Below are 17,809 nucleotides of genomic sequence, written 5' to 3' on the forward strand. Positions count from 1 at the left end.
ACAAAGGAATATCAGTGCATGAATTATACACAGTTAGGAAACTAGCAGGTGAAACAGTCTTGTGTTGCTCAGGCAGTTTGTTGAATTTGGCTGAAAGCACGTGGCCTCTTCCAGTGCCTATTTCTTCCCACTTCAAGGCAGTGGGTGTCTCCCTGACTGAACCCCTTGTGATTCTCTGGTGCTGATTCCCTACTCACTGGTGTGTGAGAGCTGCTAGAGCCGACTGCCAGATTTTTCAGAATTTTGTAAGCCAGTTGGACATCATGTTGGTAGCCTGAAATCAGTAATGGGGATGTATTTACACCATGGAAACTGGTAAATACTACAAATTAGGCTCTTAGCTCCACTCCCCGCTGCTTGTTAAACATTTACCAGGACACCACTGCCCCTCCTTCCACACTAACCAAGTCAGGCCATCTCTCTTTTGCAGAACCAGTCCTGGCAGAAATAGGAGGTTCTTTGCTTATTTGTTTGGTTTGGGTTTTTTGTTGTTGTTGTTTTTGTTTTTGTTTTAGAGTTTAGCTAATTCCCTGGCTTCTGGCATAACCCTCTCCTCAGAGCCAACCAAAGCCCAAAAGCCCAGCCGGCTTCTCCCAGTTCCAGATTTCAGGACTAAGAACAGGTTACCTCCTAGCCCCTCCAATCCGGTCAACTCCCTACTGGTTCTTCCCCAGCCCTTTTATCTCCTGAGACCTGAAAGCCCCCAACTCTCTACTGCCCCCTGCCCCCCCCATCTCCACCAGTGCCACAACCCTGGCCTTTCATACGCAGAGTGAGGAGTTTACAGGCTCTAAGTTATTTATTCTCCACAATAACCCCATGAGGTAGAAACTACTGTTACCTCCATTTAATCGAAAAGGAAACAGGCTCATGGGGTTAATTAACTTCACCTAAAGACACACTGGCCCAGCCTTTTTCTAAAGGGTCCCCACCTCTTTCCTCGGGGGTCTGCTTTAATACTTTCGGTTTCAAACCACTGTCTTCTCTCTGAAAGCACTAATATGAAGCCACTTTTATATCGACAACTTTAATTACATGTTTATTTCTCCAAGTCATCCAAACCTGGAATGATCCCAAACTCTTCAGTTAAAAGACCCGGTGGAGGAAGGAGCTGGCGCAGCGTTCTAACAGATGTGGACCCGTCCTCGCAGGCCTCTGTTTTTATAGCGTCTGCTATTTTCATCCCCCTCCATGTACTTTGTGCCCTTACCCTCCAGCTTTTTTTGTTCTAATAGAGCCAAGAATATAAGCCCTTTAGAAACCCCGAAATGTCTTTGCTTGTTTCCGAGAGATCAAGAGTTCCTCATTTTCAATCACATGCTTTTTTGTTTTGGTAAGTTGTGGTCCCCACTGACCTCGTAAATGGGTTTGTGGAAAGGCCTGGGATGACAAAAATCTACTTGCTTGCCCCTCTCCGTTTATTTGTACCGAACCCAAGGGACAAAGCTCAGTTCACAAACTCTGGGAAAAAAAGGACAGAGAAGGAAAGAATTCTTTGTGTTCGAAACAAAGAAACAAATTTTACATTCAGGCTGCTATACTGCTTTGCTCTGCCTGAAATGATTGATGGTAAACCAAAGTTGTTTCGGAGGAAAGAAAAATTGACCTAGAATATAGGTCACCTGACAAGCTATGAAACCTGCTTCCCTGAGACTGGCTGGCTGGAGTGCCTGGCGGGGTGGGGGGGGGGGGGGGGGGGGGGGGGGGGGGGGGGTTTAAGGGTCTCTGGTCAGGGCCCAGACAGCCTGCGATGGACTGACTGAGTCATCCCCACATTCACGTTGACAGTCTAACCCCCACTGTGATGTTAGGAGGCGAGGCTATTGGGAGGTGGAGCCCCCATGAATGGATTAATGTCCTTGTAAAAAGGGACTCTTGCCATGTGAAATACCACAAAATGGCGATCAGAACTCTGCCATGCTGGCACCTAAACTCAAACTTCCAGCCTCCAGAACTGTGAGAAAGAAGTTTCTGTTGTACGTAAGCCACCCAGTTCACAGTACTTTGTTAAGCAGCCTGAGAAAAGACAGCCTAATCCCAGGCACATTGTTATGGCAGCCGAGGAAGACAAGCCCAGGTGCTGATAAAGGAAAGTAGTGGTTACTTAGTAAACATTGAAGTAAGGACTCCTCAGTGACACGAGTATACACTCTCAGAGCCATTATAACTATCAGGAACTGGGAAGTCTGCTTTCTGACTTGATTAAATAGCACAGCCTTTGGCAAAGCCCCCCTCTGAGCTGAGTCCGAGTTTCCCCATCTGCTGTGATGGTAGCTGTAACACAGCTTTGCAAATAGACCATTGGGTTGGGGTTTAGGAACTTCGATTCTAGTTATAGCACAACTGACTGAGTGGGTCTTAGTTTTGTCATTTGTAAAATAAAATATAGTCTCTGAGTTTCCTTATATAATTCAGTCATTTTATATAGCTCCCTGAAAATGTAAAGATTTCCTAGAAATGTAAAATTACACTCTTCTTTCTTTTAGTCAATAAATGTTTCCTTGGCTCCTAGTGTGTACTTGGCACTGTACCAGGAACTGAGGACAAGGTGAAGCTCTTCCAGGAGTTTAAATTGCATTTGGGGAAGAGACACAATGTAGGAAGAAAAATAAAGCTGAATGAGAAGGCTAGTGAGTAATGAGGAGCTCTATTGTACCTAATATGGCAGAGAAGGCCTCTCTGATATGAAGGAAGAACTGAGCCCTGTGGGCGTCTGGGGGAAGAGCAGGCCAGGCAGACGGAATGGCTGGAGCAGGGTGAGGGAGGGGACAGCAATAGGAGATGAGGTAAGAGAGAGAGAGAGAGAGAGAGGGGGAGAGAGAGAGAGAGAGAGAGAGAGGGAGAGAGAGAGAGAGAGAGAGAGAGAGTGGGACCCAGACCGTGAGGGCTATCTGTCAGAGGCCACAGTAAGAAACCTAGCTTTTTCTCCGAGTGAGATTGGAAGTTGTTGGAGGGCTCTAAGCAGTCATGACATGATTAGATTTTTGTTTTAACAGGGTCACTCTGACCTCTGTGATTTGAACAGACTATAGGGAGGCAAGAATGAAGTAGACAACTCAGTTAAGCTGCTAGTATAATAATCTGGGCAGGAGCCTGGGATGGCAGCAGAGTACCTACTGAGGCATGGCCAGATTCCAGAAAGGAGTTTCTGGTGGACTGGATGTGAGTTGTGAGAAAAAGAAGAATTAAGAATGACTCCGAGAGTTTGGGCCTGAACAAGTGGGCAAACGGAGTTGATATTAGATGAAGAACACTTTGGGAGAAATAAGTGTAGGGTGGAACGGGGTGGGGAGGACAGAATTTGCTCTGGGCGTATTAAGTATGAGATGCCGATTAGACTTCCAAGTGGAGAAATGAAGTGGGAAGTGAATCAATATGCATATGGATCCCAGGGTGGGAAGGGACCAGAACTTCCAACCCAGAACCTTAAGTTTCTATATGAGGCCATCCTATCTGGGTGGACTAGGAGTGCCTGACAATAGCCCAGTGGCAGAAAAGGACATTGAGACCCACAGTAGAATCACCCTGAGGAAAGTGGAGGTCTAGGCTAGTGATGCAGTTAGGATGAGACCCCCAGGTACTGATGTGGGAGCACAGTTTGTCCTTCTGCACAAACAACCACAGGCCGAGAGCCCTTTAGAGCCCAGCCATCTGAGTGTGTGTGTAAGTTCGACCTGGGAGAGCTACTTCCTCTGCCTGAGCTGGAACACCACCAACTCCCCCTGCCCCACTTTGGAATGTGTAAACCTCCCAAAATTTTGGTCAGTTGTGAGTTATCCTAATAGGAGGAGGGACAAGCTTTGAGAAGTGTTCACAGTGTAGAAATTGGTGTCTATTGGATTGGACAGTGAGGGACATGAAAAGGCTCTGAATTTTCTATCTCCAGAGCCTGGGCTGCTAATCACAATAGGAAATACCAAGGAGGTGTGCGGGTGTTGGGGTATGTGTGTGGTCACTTTTATTTGTTCATTTGTTTGTTTTTGATGTGAGGCTGAAGTGAGATTGCTTTTGGCCTTCCCATAGAGAGTTTTGGATTCCTTCAGAGCACAGAGGTAGTGAGGTCTAGTAGGCAGGTGTGAGGATCTGGATCTGGAGCCCAAGAGGAACTGAAAGGCACCGCTATTGTAGGGCGGATCGTGGCAAACACTATGGTATCAATCTCGTGACCCATGTAAATGATAAAAACTAAGCCATATAACTGGCTCTATGAGTTTTCCACATTTACAGAGACATAGGAAGTTAAGATAACCTCGCACTTGCCTCAAAGACTTCAACTACTCTCATTCCTCTCCACCCGCACTACTGAGGATGCCTTTATCTGTTGCTTACTCTTCATAACTGCTGCTCCCAACTCTCCAATACCTTCTTGTTCCTAATCTACACTTACCTGTTCACTGTTAGCAGATAACCTAAATTAAGGGATCTAACCTGGACTTGCCTAACAGCTTCCATTCTATCCTCCACAAAATTTCCCTCTTGCTTGCTCCTAATATTTTCCTCCCTCTTGTCTTGTTAGGGTCCCCTCCAATCTGATTAATACACTTGCTCCCTCCTTTTATTTCCTGTTCAGTCTCTGGAATCTTGTTTTATAAAGTAACCCCTTTCTTTATTTTTCTTCAAGAGACCTTTACTCATGAATATTCCGGTAGACATTGTTTTAATACCAGAGATATAAAGATAAATAACAGAGTTTCTATCCTTAAGGTGTTCACAGTCTAATGAGACTTAAAAAACATTAACAGCCTAACCCTTGTGCAGAGGAAGAAACTAAAGGCTGGTGAGGTTTAAATGCCTTGCTCTAACTTAGCTTCCAGGAGGAAGACAGGACCCGATTCCAGATTCTTCTTCTTTTTTTTTTTTTTTAAAGATTTTATTTATTTATTTATCTTTAGAGGGAAAGGAGAGAGGGAGAGAAACATCAATGTATGGTTGCCTTTTGTGCATCCCCTGCTGGTAGTTAGCCTGCAAGGAACCAGCCTGCAACCCAGGCATGTTCCCTGACTGGGAATCGAACCACGATTGTCTGGTTCGCAGGCCCGTGCTCAATCCACTGAGCTACGCCAGCCAGGGCACGATTCCAGATTCTTCTGATCACACCTCAGTGACTCCTCTGCACCCCCAGCTCCACCATCAGCCTCCTACTCATGCTCTCCATTATTGTTTTTCTACATATGCAACAAAGATTGTAGAAGCCTAAAAGCTGGAATTCATCCAGGCCAGTACAGCAACAACACTACTGATTCTATTTTATATTTTTAACATATACAATTTCTTTTTAACAAAATTATTTTATTGTTATTCAAGTATAGTTGTCTGCATTTACCCCGCACCTCTCCCCCTCCACCCCAGCCATTCCCATCTCCCTCCCCTGCTGCCACCCCACCTTGGTTTTGTCCATGTGTCCTTTATAGTTGTTCCTGAAAACCCTTCCCTCCTTTCCCCATTATCCCCTCCCACCTCCCCTCTGGTTACTCTCAGGTTGTTCTTAATTTCAACGTCTCTGGTTATATTTTGCTTGCTTGTTTGTTTTGTTGATAAGACTGGTGACTTTAATGCACACAGGACTCCTGGTTTTCTTCCTGGCTGTTCTTTCTCAGTCTTCACTATTGTTTCCTCCTTGGACTCCTAAACTCTTAATGTCAAGGGCTCAATGTCTCCTCTCATTCTAACCCTGGTTGGTATGGCTCAGTGGATTGAGCACTGGCCTGGGAACCAAAGGGTCTTGGTTCTATTCCCAGTCAGGGCACATGCCTGGGTTGAGAGAGACAACAACACATTAAACTTTCCCTCTCACTCTTTCTCCCTCCTGTTTGAAATAAATAAAAATGTTTTTAAAAAAAGGTCTCCTCTCATTCCTATCTACACCAATTCCTTTGCTGATTTCATCCAGTCTCTTGCTCTATATACTCTCCATAAACTAATATATACGTGTACATTATGTCTCCAATTTGGAATGCTTCCCAAAATTCCAGACTCACATATTCAGTGCCTGTGGGACTTCTCTGCTTGGATATCTAGTAGGTTCCTAAACTTAAGCTCCTAATGTTCTGCCTTAGCATGCTCCTCCCCCTTCCCATCTTAGTTAATGACAATTCCATTCTTCCATCATCCTGAGCCCAAAACTTTGGAGTCATCATTGGCTCTTCTATTTCTGTCACTCCCCTCAATCCATTGGCCAACCCTGTCTGTAATTTGAGTACTTTTCACTAGTTTCACTGCAGCCACGTTGCAGCAGTGCCACTGTCCCTGCTTTTTCTACTCCTGTTCCTACCTATGTCTACTCCTGGCAAAGCAGCCAGACTGATCCTGTTAAAATGTCAGATCTTATCACTTCTCTACTAAAGCCGCCAATGACTTACTGTCTGTGGTGGCTTGTCTCCAAGAGGGCTGCCAGCGATTCCATCAGGGACATGGAGCCCAATTAAGCCTGCTCTCTGCCCTGTGCTACCACTGATCTGCTTTAGGTCTCTGTAAGTGTTCCTATCATGTCAATCATGTAATAATACATAGTCTTTCATCTGACCTCATTTACTCAGCATATTTTTTAGATGAACTCATGTTGTGACCTGTATCGGTAATTTATTCCTTCTTATTGCTGAATAGTATTCCATTACTATGGACATGGCATGCTTTGTTTACCCATTCATCCGTTGATGGGCATAAGATATTAGCTGTGGGTTTTTCATAGATATCCTTTATCAGGATAAGGAAGTTCCCTTTTATTCCCAGTTTGTTCAGATTTTGTCAAATGTTTTTTCTATATGTATTGAGATGATCATATGGGTTTTGTTCTTTATCCTAGTAATGTGGTATATTGCATTAATTGATTTTAGGATGTTAAATCAACTCTGAATTCCTGGGATAAATCCTACCTGGTAAGGGTGTATAATCCTTTTTATATGTTGCTGGATTTGGCTTGCTAGTGTTTTGTTGAGGATTCTTGCATCAATATTCATGAAGATCTGTAGTTTTCTCTTCTTGTAGTGTCTTTCTCTGGCTTTGGTATCAGTGTAATTATGCTGCCCTTACAGAATGAATTGGAAAATATCCCCTCTTCTATTCTCTGAAATGGTTTGTTGAGTATTGGTAGTAATTCTTCCTTTTTAAAAAAGATTTTATTTATTTTTTTAGAGGGGAAGAGAGGGAGGAAGAGAGGGAAACATTGATCAGTTGCATATTGCATGCCCCCAAACAGGGAACGTGGCCTGAAACCCAGACACGTGCCCTGACTGGGGATCAAAGCTTTCTGTTCACAAGCCACTGAGCCACACCGGTCAAGGTTCTTCTTTAAATATTTAATTAGGATTCACCAGTGAAGCCATCTGGGACTGGGTTCTTCCTTGTGGAAAGATTTTAAAATACTAAATCTTTTTTTTTCACTTGATGTAAGTCTTTTTAGGTTTCTATTTTTTTTTAGTTGACCTTGATAATACGTATCTTCCTAGAGATTTTTTAAAATTATTTTCTATTGATTATGCTATTACAGTTGTCCCAACTTTCCTCCTTTTGCCTCCCTCCACCCAGCACCCCCCTACTCCCTCAGACAATCCCCACACCATTGTTCATGTCCATGAGTCATATGTCTAAGTTCTTTGGCTATTCCATTTCTTACACTGTAATTTATATCCCCAGGGCTATTCTGTACTGATTTTACTCCTTAATCCCCTCATCTCTTCACCCATCCCCCCACATTCCTCTCCCATCTGGCTACTGTCAAAATGCTCTGTGTCCATGATTCTACCTCTGACATTGTTTGCTTGATTTGCTTTTTAGAGTCAACTGTTGATAGATATATATTTTTGCCATTTTGTTGTTCATAGTTTTGATCATCTTCTTTTTCTTTAATAAGTCTCTTTAACATTTCATATAATAATGGTTTGGTGATAATGAACCTTTTAGTTTTTTTCTTCTCTGGGAAGCTCTTTATCTGTTTTTCAATTCTAAATGATAGCTTTGCTGGGTAGAGCAATCATGGCTGTAGGTTCTTGCTTTTCATGATTTTGAATATTTCTTTTTTCTATCTTTTAAAAGACTTTATCTATTTATCTTTAAAGGGGAAGAGAAGGAGAGAGGGAGAGAAACATCAATGTATGGCTGCCTCTTGTTCGTCCCCTACTGGGTACTGGCCTGCAACCCAGGCATGTGCCCTGACTGGGAATTGAACCTTGGTTGTTTGGTTCATAGGCCTGTGCTTAATCCACTGAGCTACACCACTACACCAGCCAGGGCTGAATATTTCTTGCCATCCCTTCTAGCCTACAAGGTTTCTTTTGAGAAATCAGCTTACAGTCTTATGGGAACTCCCCTGTAGGTAACTACTATATTTTGTCATGTATAATGTGCACCCATAGCTTTATGTGCATTATACATGGGATTATTATACCCATTATTACACCCATGATTAAATATATGGGTATATTTAATCATTATACCCATATATAATGCATAACTTTATTTTTCTCTCAAAAATTTGGGCAAAAAGTGCAGATTACACATAGCAAAATATGGTAATTTCTTTTCTCCTGCTGCTTTTAAGATTCACTTTATCTTTAACTTTTAATCTTAATTATGATGTGTCTTGGAGTGGGCCTCTTCGCATTCATCTTCCTGGACTTGCATGTCTATCTCCTTCACCAAATTAGGGAAGTTTTCTTTCATTATTATTTCAAATAGATTTCCAATATCTTGCTCTCTTTCTTCTCCTTCTGGCACCCCTATGATGCAAATGTTGGACCTCTTAAAGTTGTCACAGAGGCTGCTTATACTATCCTCATTTTTGGGGGATTGTTTTTATCTTCTTATTGTTCTGATTGGTTGTTTTTTGCTTCCTTATGTTCCAAACCATTGATTTGATTCTCGGCTTCATCCACTCTACTGTTGTTTTCCTGTAAATTGTTCTTTTTTTTTTTTAAAGATTTTATTTAGAGGAGACAGGAAGGAGAGAGGGAGAGAAGTATCAATGTATGGTTGCCTCTTGTGCATCCCCTGCTGGAAACTGGCCTGCAACCCAGGTATGTGCCCTGACTGGGAATTGAACTGTGATCCTTTGATTCGAAGGCCTGCGCTCATTTCACTGAGCTACACCAGCCAGGGCAATTGTTTTTCATTTCAGTTAGTGTGTCCTGTGTTTCTGACGGAATCTTTTTATGTTGGTGAGGTCCTCACTAAGTTCCTCACTTAAGCTGGCATAAAAATCAACCTCCACCTGTGTTTTGCCCAGGCCCCCTTGTCTGAGCTATAGAGCAATCTGAGATGACTGCTACTCAGTGCTGGGCTTGGAGATTCCCAGGTGAAGCCAAGCTGTGAATCTAGGCTGGTTGCTGCTAGTGAATGTTGCTGGGTTCCCTTAGCAAGAGGTATGGGGGCCTGGGGACTCACTGAGGCTGGCTGTTGCTTGTTTGATAGGATTTAGGAAGTTGTGAACCTCGAATCAAGACCAGTCATTCATATGTAAACACAGCTTGGGTGGGACACAGTCTCTGGGGATCTCCAGGGTGATGCCAACAGTGTTAGCTAGGTTGATGGCATCTCAGTTATGGTGCCAGTCTGGTTGCTCTGTAGTGCTGTGAGGGTTCAGAAAAGGGACAACGGCCCACCTTTCTGTCTGGGAGAAGGCTGTGCTCCAGCTCTTGCCTTGATGCCAGACACTTCAGGTCCTCCCTGTATGCCACTGGTGCCTTTCAAGCTGCTACTCCAGTGCTGGAGCTCAGAGGGAGTGAGTCTGATTAAGTCCATGTGTGGGTTCTTCAAGGGCCACTGCTTGGGACTCTAGAAGCTTCTTCCACCAACTGAATCCCTGCTGTTTTTTGCACCCACAAATTACAGGGTTTTATCTGGCACTGGAACCCTGGGCTTGGTGGCCTGGTGTGGGGCTGGGACTCCTCACTCCAGAGATATCCCTCCCACCACACTTGGATGTGGGACCTGCTTGTTCCATATCTGCCCCTCCTACTAGTCTAGATGGTTGCGGTTTCTTTAATTCCATAGTTAGACTTCCATTCAACTCAATTTCTGATGGTTCTAAGTAATGATCGTTCTATATTTTAGTTGTAATTTTGATCGGTTGTGTGAAGAGGCGAACCATGTTTACCTATGCTGCCATCCTGACTGGAAGTCTAGGGATTTTTCTATTTCATTTAAGTTGTCTAACTTATTGGTATAAAGTTATTCATAACATACACTTATATTATGTTAATTTTTGTAGGCTGGACACTTATATTCCCCTTTTTATTCCATATCTTGATAATTTGTATCTTCTGTCTCTCTCTGTTCCTCTCCTCCTGCCTTTGGTTAATCTAATTAAGTTTATTGATCTTGCCCTGGCTCGGTGGCTCATTTGGTTGGAGCATCATCCCGTATACCAAAAGGTTGTGAGTTCAGTTCCCAGTCAGGGCACATAACTAGGTTGCAGGTATGTGTGTGTGTCTCTCTTATTTCCTCTCTCTCTAAAGTCAGTAAACATATCCTTGGGTGAGTATTAAAAACAAGTTTGTTGATCTTTTCAAAGAACCAATAATACAGAAGTGTTTTTCTGGTTTTTTTTTCATTTCATTGATTTCTCTTTTAATCTTTATTTCCCCCTTTCTGCTTGCCTTGGGTTTAGTTTGCACTTATTTTTTACTTTCTTAAGGCAGAAGCTTAAGTTACTGATTAGAGACACTTCTTTTCTTCTGACATAAGAGTCTCCCTAGCCCTGGCTGGTGTAGCTCAGTGGATTGAGGGCAGGCCTGTGAAGCAAAAGGTTGCTGGTTCAATTCTCAGTCAGGGCACATGCCTGGGTTTCAGGTCGGGTCCCAGTAAAGGAAACATGAGAGGCAACCACACATTGAAGAGTCTCCCTAAAAGCACCTCTTATTTGTATTCCAGAAATTTTTGTATGCTGTGTTTTCATGTTTTAAAAATATTTTATTTGCCCTGGCTGGTGTAGCTCAGTGGATTGAGCACGGGCCTGCGAACCACATGATTGCGGTTCGATTCCCAGTCAGGGCACATGACTGGGTTGCAGGCCAGTTCCCAGTTCCCAGCAGGGGATGCGCGAGAGGCAACCATACATTGATATTTCTCTCTCTCTCTCCTTCCTTTCCCCTCTAAGATAAATAAATAAAATCTTTAAAAATAAAAATAAAAATATTTTATTTATTTATTTTCAGAGAGAGGGGAAGGGAAGGAGAAAGCGTGAGAGAGAAACATCAATGTGTGGTTGCCTCTCGTGCATCCCCTGCTGGGAACTGGCCTGCAACCCAGACATGTGCCCTGACTGGGAATCGAACTGTGATCCTTTGCTTCACAGGCCCATGTTCAATCCACTGAGCTACACCAGCCACGGCTGTGTTTTCATTTTTATTCAGTTCAAAATATTTTAAAATTTCCCTGGTGATATCTTCTTTGACCTATGGACTATTTAGAAATCTGTTTAACTTCCAAATACTTGGGGATTTCTCAGATTTCTTTCTGTTGTTGTTCCTAATTTAAGTCCATTGTGGTCAGAGGACATAGTTTGTATGATTTTAATTACTTTCAATATACATATATATATTTTTTAAATTTATTTATTGTTCAAGTACAGTTTTCTGTCTTATACCCCCATCCCAGCCCACCCCCCGCAGTGCTCCCCACCTCCCTCTCATTTCCCCTGCCCCCTGTCTTAGTTTTTGTACATGTGTCCTTTATACTTGTTCCACTTTCAATATATTGAACACTTGTTTTGTATCCTGAATTATGACCTCTTCTGGAGAATGTTCCATGCACACTTGCAAAAAATGTCTGTTCTCCAGTACTTGACTGGAATTCTATAGATGTCAATCAAGTCTAATTGGTTGATAGTGTTGTTCAAGTATTCTCTATCCCTGCTGATTTTCTTCTTAAACATTTTTTTTATTAATTGCCCAGCCAGCCTGACTCAGTTGGTTGGAGCATTGACCCATACACTGAAAGGTTGTGGGTTCAATTCTTGTTCAGGCCACATACCTAGGCTGTGGGTTTGATCCTCCATCAGGGTGCATACAGGAGACAACCAATCGATGTTTCTCTCTCTTTCCTTCTCTCTCTCTCACTAAGCAATGAAACAATGTTCTCAAGTGAGGACAATTGTATTGATTGATTGATTGATGTGGAAGAGAGAACCATCAATTTTTGTTCTACATTCACTGGCTGATTCTTGTGCACATCCCTGACCCAGATCAAACCCCCAACTTGGTGTATCAGGGTGACATTCTAACCAAATGAGCTCCCTGGCGAGGGCTATCCTTGCTGATTTTCTATCTGGTTGTTTTATTCATTAATGAGAACGGGGTATTGAAATCTCCAACTATCATTGTTGAATTTCTCCCTTCAATTCTGTCCATTTTTCTCTTATATATTTTGCAGATCTGTTTATATATATATTATATATATTATATATTATTATATAAAAATATATTTTAGCCCTGGCTGGTGTAGCTCAGTAGATTGAGCATGGGCCTGTGAAGCAAAGGATCACAGTTCGATTCCCAGTCAGGGCACATGCCTGGGTTGCAGGCCAGGTCCCCAGTAGGGGACGCATGAGAGGCAACCACACATTGATGTTTCTCTTCCACTCTTTCTCCTTCCCTTTCCCTCTCTCTAAAAATAAATAAACAAGATATTTAAATAAATATATATATGTTTTATATATATATTCATGTTTATAATTGTTAAATTTTCCTGATGAATTGATTGCTTTATCATTATTAAATGTCCCGCTTATTTCTAGTAACATTTTTTTAGCTACTTTGTCTACAATTAATATAGACATCCAACTCTCTTATGGTTACTATAGCCCTTATATATCTTTTTTCATCCTTTTAATTTATTTATGTCATCAAATCTAACGTGCCTCTTGTAGACATCTCATAGTTGGTTCTTGCCATCTTACCTAACCTGCCAATTTCTGTCTTTTGGTTGGGATGTTTAGAACTTCCACAATTAATGTAATTATCAATATGATTTGATTTACATTTGCCATTTTGGTATTTGTTTCTATATTTCCTTTATTGCTCCCCTGTTCCTTCTTTACTGCCAACTTTTATGTTAAATAAATATTTCTAGGGTGCCATTTATTTTTTATGTAGACTTTTTTAAAAAGATTTTATTTATTTATTTTTAGAGAGGGGAGGAAGGAAGGGGAAAAAGAGGGAGAGAAACATCAATGTGTAGTTGCCTCTCATGTGCCCCCCACTGGGGACCTGGCCCACAACCCTGGCATGTGCCCTGACTGGGAATCAAGCCTGCGACATTTAGGTTTGCAGGCTGGCACTCAATCCACTGAGCCACACCAGCCAGGGCTATGTACTTTTTACCATGTATTTTTTAACTGTTTTCTAAATGGCTACTATAGAGATTATAATACAAACAATTTATTACTATCTATTTCAGATTAATACTAACTTAATTTCAATAAAACATAGAAACTTCACTTTAATATAATTCTATTCCTCCCCTTCCTTTGTGTTATTTTATATATATCTCACAAATGTCTTTATATTAATAATTAATATTATTTATTATATTTATATTATACATTAATGATTACTATCTTATATATCACATGTATATAATCTATCAATATACTGTTATGATTATTGCTTTATACAATTTCACATCTTTTAAAGAAGTTATGTGAATTAACATGAAAATATATATTTAAAGAGGCTTTTATATTAACCCATATATTTACCATTTCTAGTGCTTTTCATTTACTGTTGTAGACTTGAGTTACCATCTGAGGTACTTTACTTTCAGCATGAAGGACTCCCTTTAGCATTTCTTGTAGGGTAGATCTGCCAGTGACAAATCCCCTCAGATCTGTTTATCTGGGAATATCTTTTTTTAAAAATATATTTTGTTATTTTTTTTTTTAGAGAGAGGGGAAGGGAAGGAGAAAGAGTGGGAGAGAAACATCAATGTATGGTTGTCTCTTATATGTCCCCTACTGGGGACCTGGCCTGCAACCCAGGCATGCACCCTGACTGGGAATCGAACCGGTGACCCTTTGCTTCACAGGCCCATGCTCAGTCCACTGAGCCACACCAGCCAGGGCTATCTGGGAATACCTTAATTCACATTTGAAAGAATTTTGTGGGATAAAAAATTGATATTGTTATGTTTTTTTAATCTTAAAAAAGGGAGGGGAAGGGAGAAAAAGGGGGAGAAACATTGATGTGACAAAGAAACAATTGGTGGCCTCTTGCATGCACCAGGGCTGGGGGACCGAACCTGCAACCCAGGCATGTGCCTTGACTGGGAAGTGAATGGGTGACTCTCATTTTGTGGTAGGACACCCAGCCAAGTGAGTCACACTAGTCAGGCTGTTAGTTTTTTTCTTTCACACTTTGAATAAGTCATCCACTGCCTTCCAGCCTCCATTGTTTCAGATGAGAAAACTCCTTGGTTTCTGTCAATTATACTGATGCTCTGTTGTACATGATGGTGGTTTTCCTCTTAATGCTTTCAAGATTTTCTTTTCGTTGTTGGCTTTCAACAGTTTATATATTGTGTTTAGGTGTGGAGCTCTTAGCAGTTAATTATCTAGCCGGTTATGCAATGTTTTAAATCAAATTTGCCAAGTTTCTTGGACACTATTTCTTCAAATATTTTTTCTAACCTCTTCTGTCCTCTCCCGTTACACATATGTAGGTATGTTAGATGTTGTCACCACAAGTCTCTGAGGCTCTGTTCATTTTTTTCAAAAAAAGTTTTTTAAATGTGAGAGTACATTTATTAAAGCTGGGGACAGTGAAACAGGAAGGGCCTAGGATAGAAGAAACAACAGGAGAGAGCCTAGGCAGGGTTGCTTTGGCTCTCTAGAAACATTATGGAAAAGTGAGTCAAGGCGGGGCTACTGTCAGCTCCTGGAAAATCAGAGAAAAAGGGGGCCTTAGAGACAGGGTCAGGAGGTTAGCCTGGGACAGGCTGCCACTGCCCACTGCTCCCCTGGTTGTAAGTCTGGTGAGGACTCTTAGAATTTAAGAGAAAGAAAATTCACTCGAAAATGAGATTCAAGTGGGCGTACCTTGAGGAGGGTGCACTTTTTAAAATGTTTATTCTTTCCATTCTTTAGTGGATGATTTTCATTGATCTCTCTTCAAGTTCACTGAATCTTTTCTTTTGCTATCTTGAATCTGCTTTTGAGTCTTAGTGAATTTTTCATTTCAGGTGTTATTTATTTATTGGGGAAGGGAAGAAGAGAGGGAGAGAAATATCAATGTATGGTTGCTTATCATGCATCCCCTGCTGGGAACTGGCCTGCAACCCAGGCATGAGCCCTGACTGGGAATCAAACCACAATCCTCTGGTTTGCAGGCCCACGCTCAATCCACCAAGCTACGCTAGCCAGGGTAGTATTATTTATTTTTACTTCTAGAAATTACACTTGAAAATTTTTTAATGGCTTGTTTTTTTATGGAGAGTCTTTATTGATTCACTATTGTCCTACTTTCGATTCTTTAAACATGTATTTATTTCAGTCCTTTGAACTTTATAGCTGCTTTGATGTCTTTGCCTGATAAATCCAACTCCTGGGGACATTCGGAGACCATTTCTCTTGACTTTTGCTTCTTTTATGAGGATGAATCATACTTTGCTATCTCTGCATATTTTGTTGAAAACTGGGTATTTTAAAAAACATATTGTAGCAACTCTGGATTCTGATTTTCTTCTCAAGGCTTACTTTTATAGTTGTGTTTAGTAATGTGCCTTGGTTAAATCTATGAAATCTGTCTCCTCTGAAGTGTATAGTTGCTGCTGTCTGTGCTCAGTTTATTTTTCTTGTTTTTATTTTTAAATCTGGTTTCCTATGGGTTGCCCCTGGGTCTAAGTAGCCTAATAGTCAGCCAATGATGGGACAGAAATTGTGCTCAAACACCTCAAGCTAGTAAGAATTCTGTCCTCTGATAATGAGTTAGTGTGTGGGCAGGGGAGCATATTCAAAGTTCAGGCTGTTTTCAATTCTTTTGGGGCTTTTACTTTTACCATCCACTGGGCCCTTTCACAACTCCTGTTGGCACAAACCCACAGGGTTGGCTAGGAAAATGTGGCTATCTTACACCCTATGTTCCCAGCTGTAAATGTGTACAAACCTCAACCAGGAATACACTTGCCCCAGTCACAACTGTAACTTCAGGTTAGTAGAATCACTGGCCCTTTCCCTTGTTCCTAATCAAGTGACCCCTCTTTGACTGAGGCAGCAAAGCTGTTGGTCCTCACAGCAACCCCCCCCCAACCTGGCAAAATCTCCATGCTGACTGGACTTGGGGGAGGGCCAGGAAACAGGAAAATTCCCAGGCAAGGATGCCACAGATTCCCATTTTTATGACTGAACTTCAGTAGCTGTTCAAGCACAAACACTTCTCAGATTATTGTATGTCCTTGGTTGATTTCCAGACTATTAAAAATGGCTGTTTTCATAATTTTTATTTTCCAGCTCTATAGTTGCTTTCCGGGGCAGTGGATTTGCCCACTTCCTCACTTGCCATAGCTGGAAGTCCCACCCTCCTCAATAAACATTTGATACTTAAGTAAATAAAGCCCACATAATCTTTCTTCTACCTCTACCACTCTATTGAGACTATCCCACCAAAAATTATCAGTTGTTACCAAGGCATTAAAACAGGTCCGGGGTAAGAAAGGCCTATGTTGAATTCCAGCTCTCCTTAGTAATTGTGCAACTGACAGGTATACTTATCTTCTCCCAGTCCTGTTTTTTTTCTTCTGTTAAATGGCTAAAATAATGCCTGTGGTATTACTGGGAGGAAGGTGGGTCTGAGTAAGTGCCTGGGTGGGCACTGCAGGGTTCTTTTCCAACATAGTGTTTACCAGGAGGCTTGAGCTCCTGTTCAGGCTGGGAGTCTGGGACGCCTCTCGGGCCCTGTTATCACCCTTACACTCAGTGGAGACATGGCTGGTGGGAAGGCAAGGGTGGGATCATGGGAATCCTTTGAGAATGGATCTATTACACACAACTAAAAGGTATTATTATGCTTTATTATGATGTTCTTTGGGAACTTTTAAAAAATCCCTCTCTCTGGGAAATTTTGGTCAGAGTAGAATTTCTAAAAATAGGGAAGCTCCTGAAATTACTCCCCTAACTTCCTTTTTCCCTTGGCATTGTAACCATTGTAATGTTGAGATCTTCTGAAAGACCAGGATTACAGAAGTAAATTCTTCTAAATCACCAACTAACATTTTTAGATGTTTCTTTTTCTAAGAATTGAAATACATCGCCCCCAGATCAGAAATAAAACATCAATTTGGTGGTTAAAAATGGAGAAGGAATAAGACCAAACAGAATGCTTGGAATTTGAAATAAAAATAGTGTAGTGAGGCCATCACCATTTAGGGCCTTGCTAGAAATTCATCTTTTTCTGCAGGAAATGCATGTTTAAAAAGAGAAGAAAAAACAATTGTTCTTTCCATGTTTCCTAAATTTCTTCCTCACTGTCCTTTCTTTAAGTAGCTATGCACCACGTACCATGCACTATTGTTACTCATTTTCTCGTGTGCAGCCAGGCGGCCAGCTCTGATGGCAGGCATGGTAGCTCGCTGTCTGCAGTCTCCTCAATGCCTGGTGCTGGTTCTTGCTATCACCTGCAGTCAGTAATTACACTCATTTTCACTTCAGAAACCTTTGGTGGCTCTCCACTGTCCCTAAAAGTGGTCCTCAAATTTTGGGGGGGTTACATGTACATATCACTAAACCAATGTTTACATAGCTTCTCTAATACCCACACACATAATTTATTTTGAAATTATTTATATACTATTGTATTTCAGTTTTATGTAAATTATAAACATT

This window comes from Sturnira hondurensis, unplaced genomic scaffold (genome assembly GCF_014824575.4).
Source record: "Sturnira hondurensis isolate 20B ecotype Veracruz unplaced genomic scaffold, ASM1482457v3 Scaffold0020903, whole genome shotgun sequence".
Classification (NCBI taxonomy): domain Eukaryota; kingdom Metazoa; phylum Chordata; class Mammalia; order Chiroptera; family Phyllostomidae; genus Sturnira; species Sturnira hondurensis.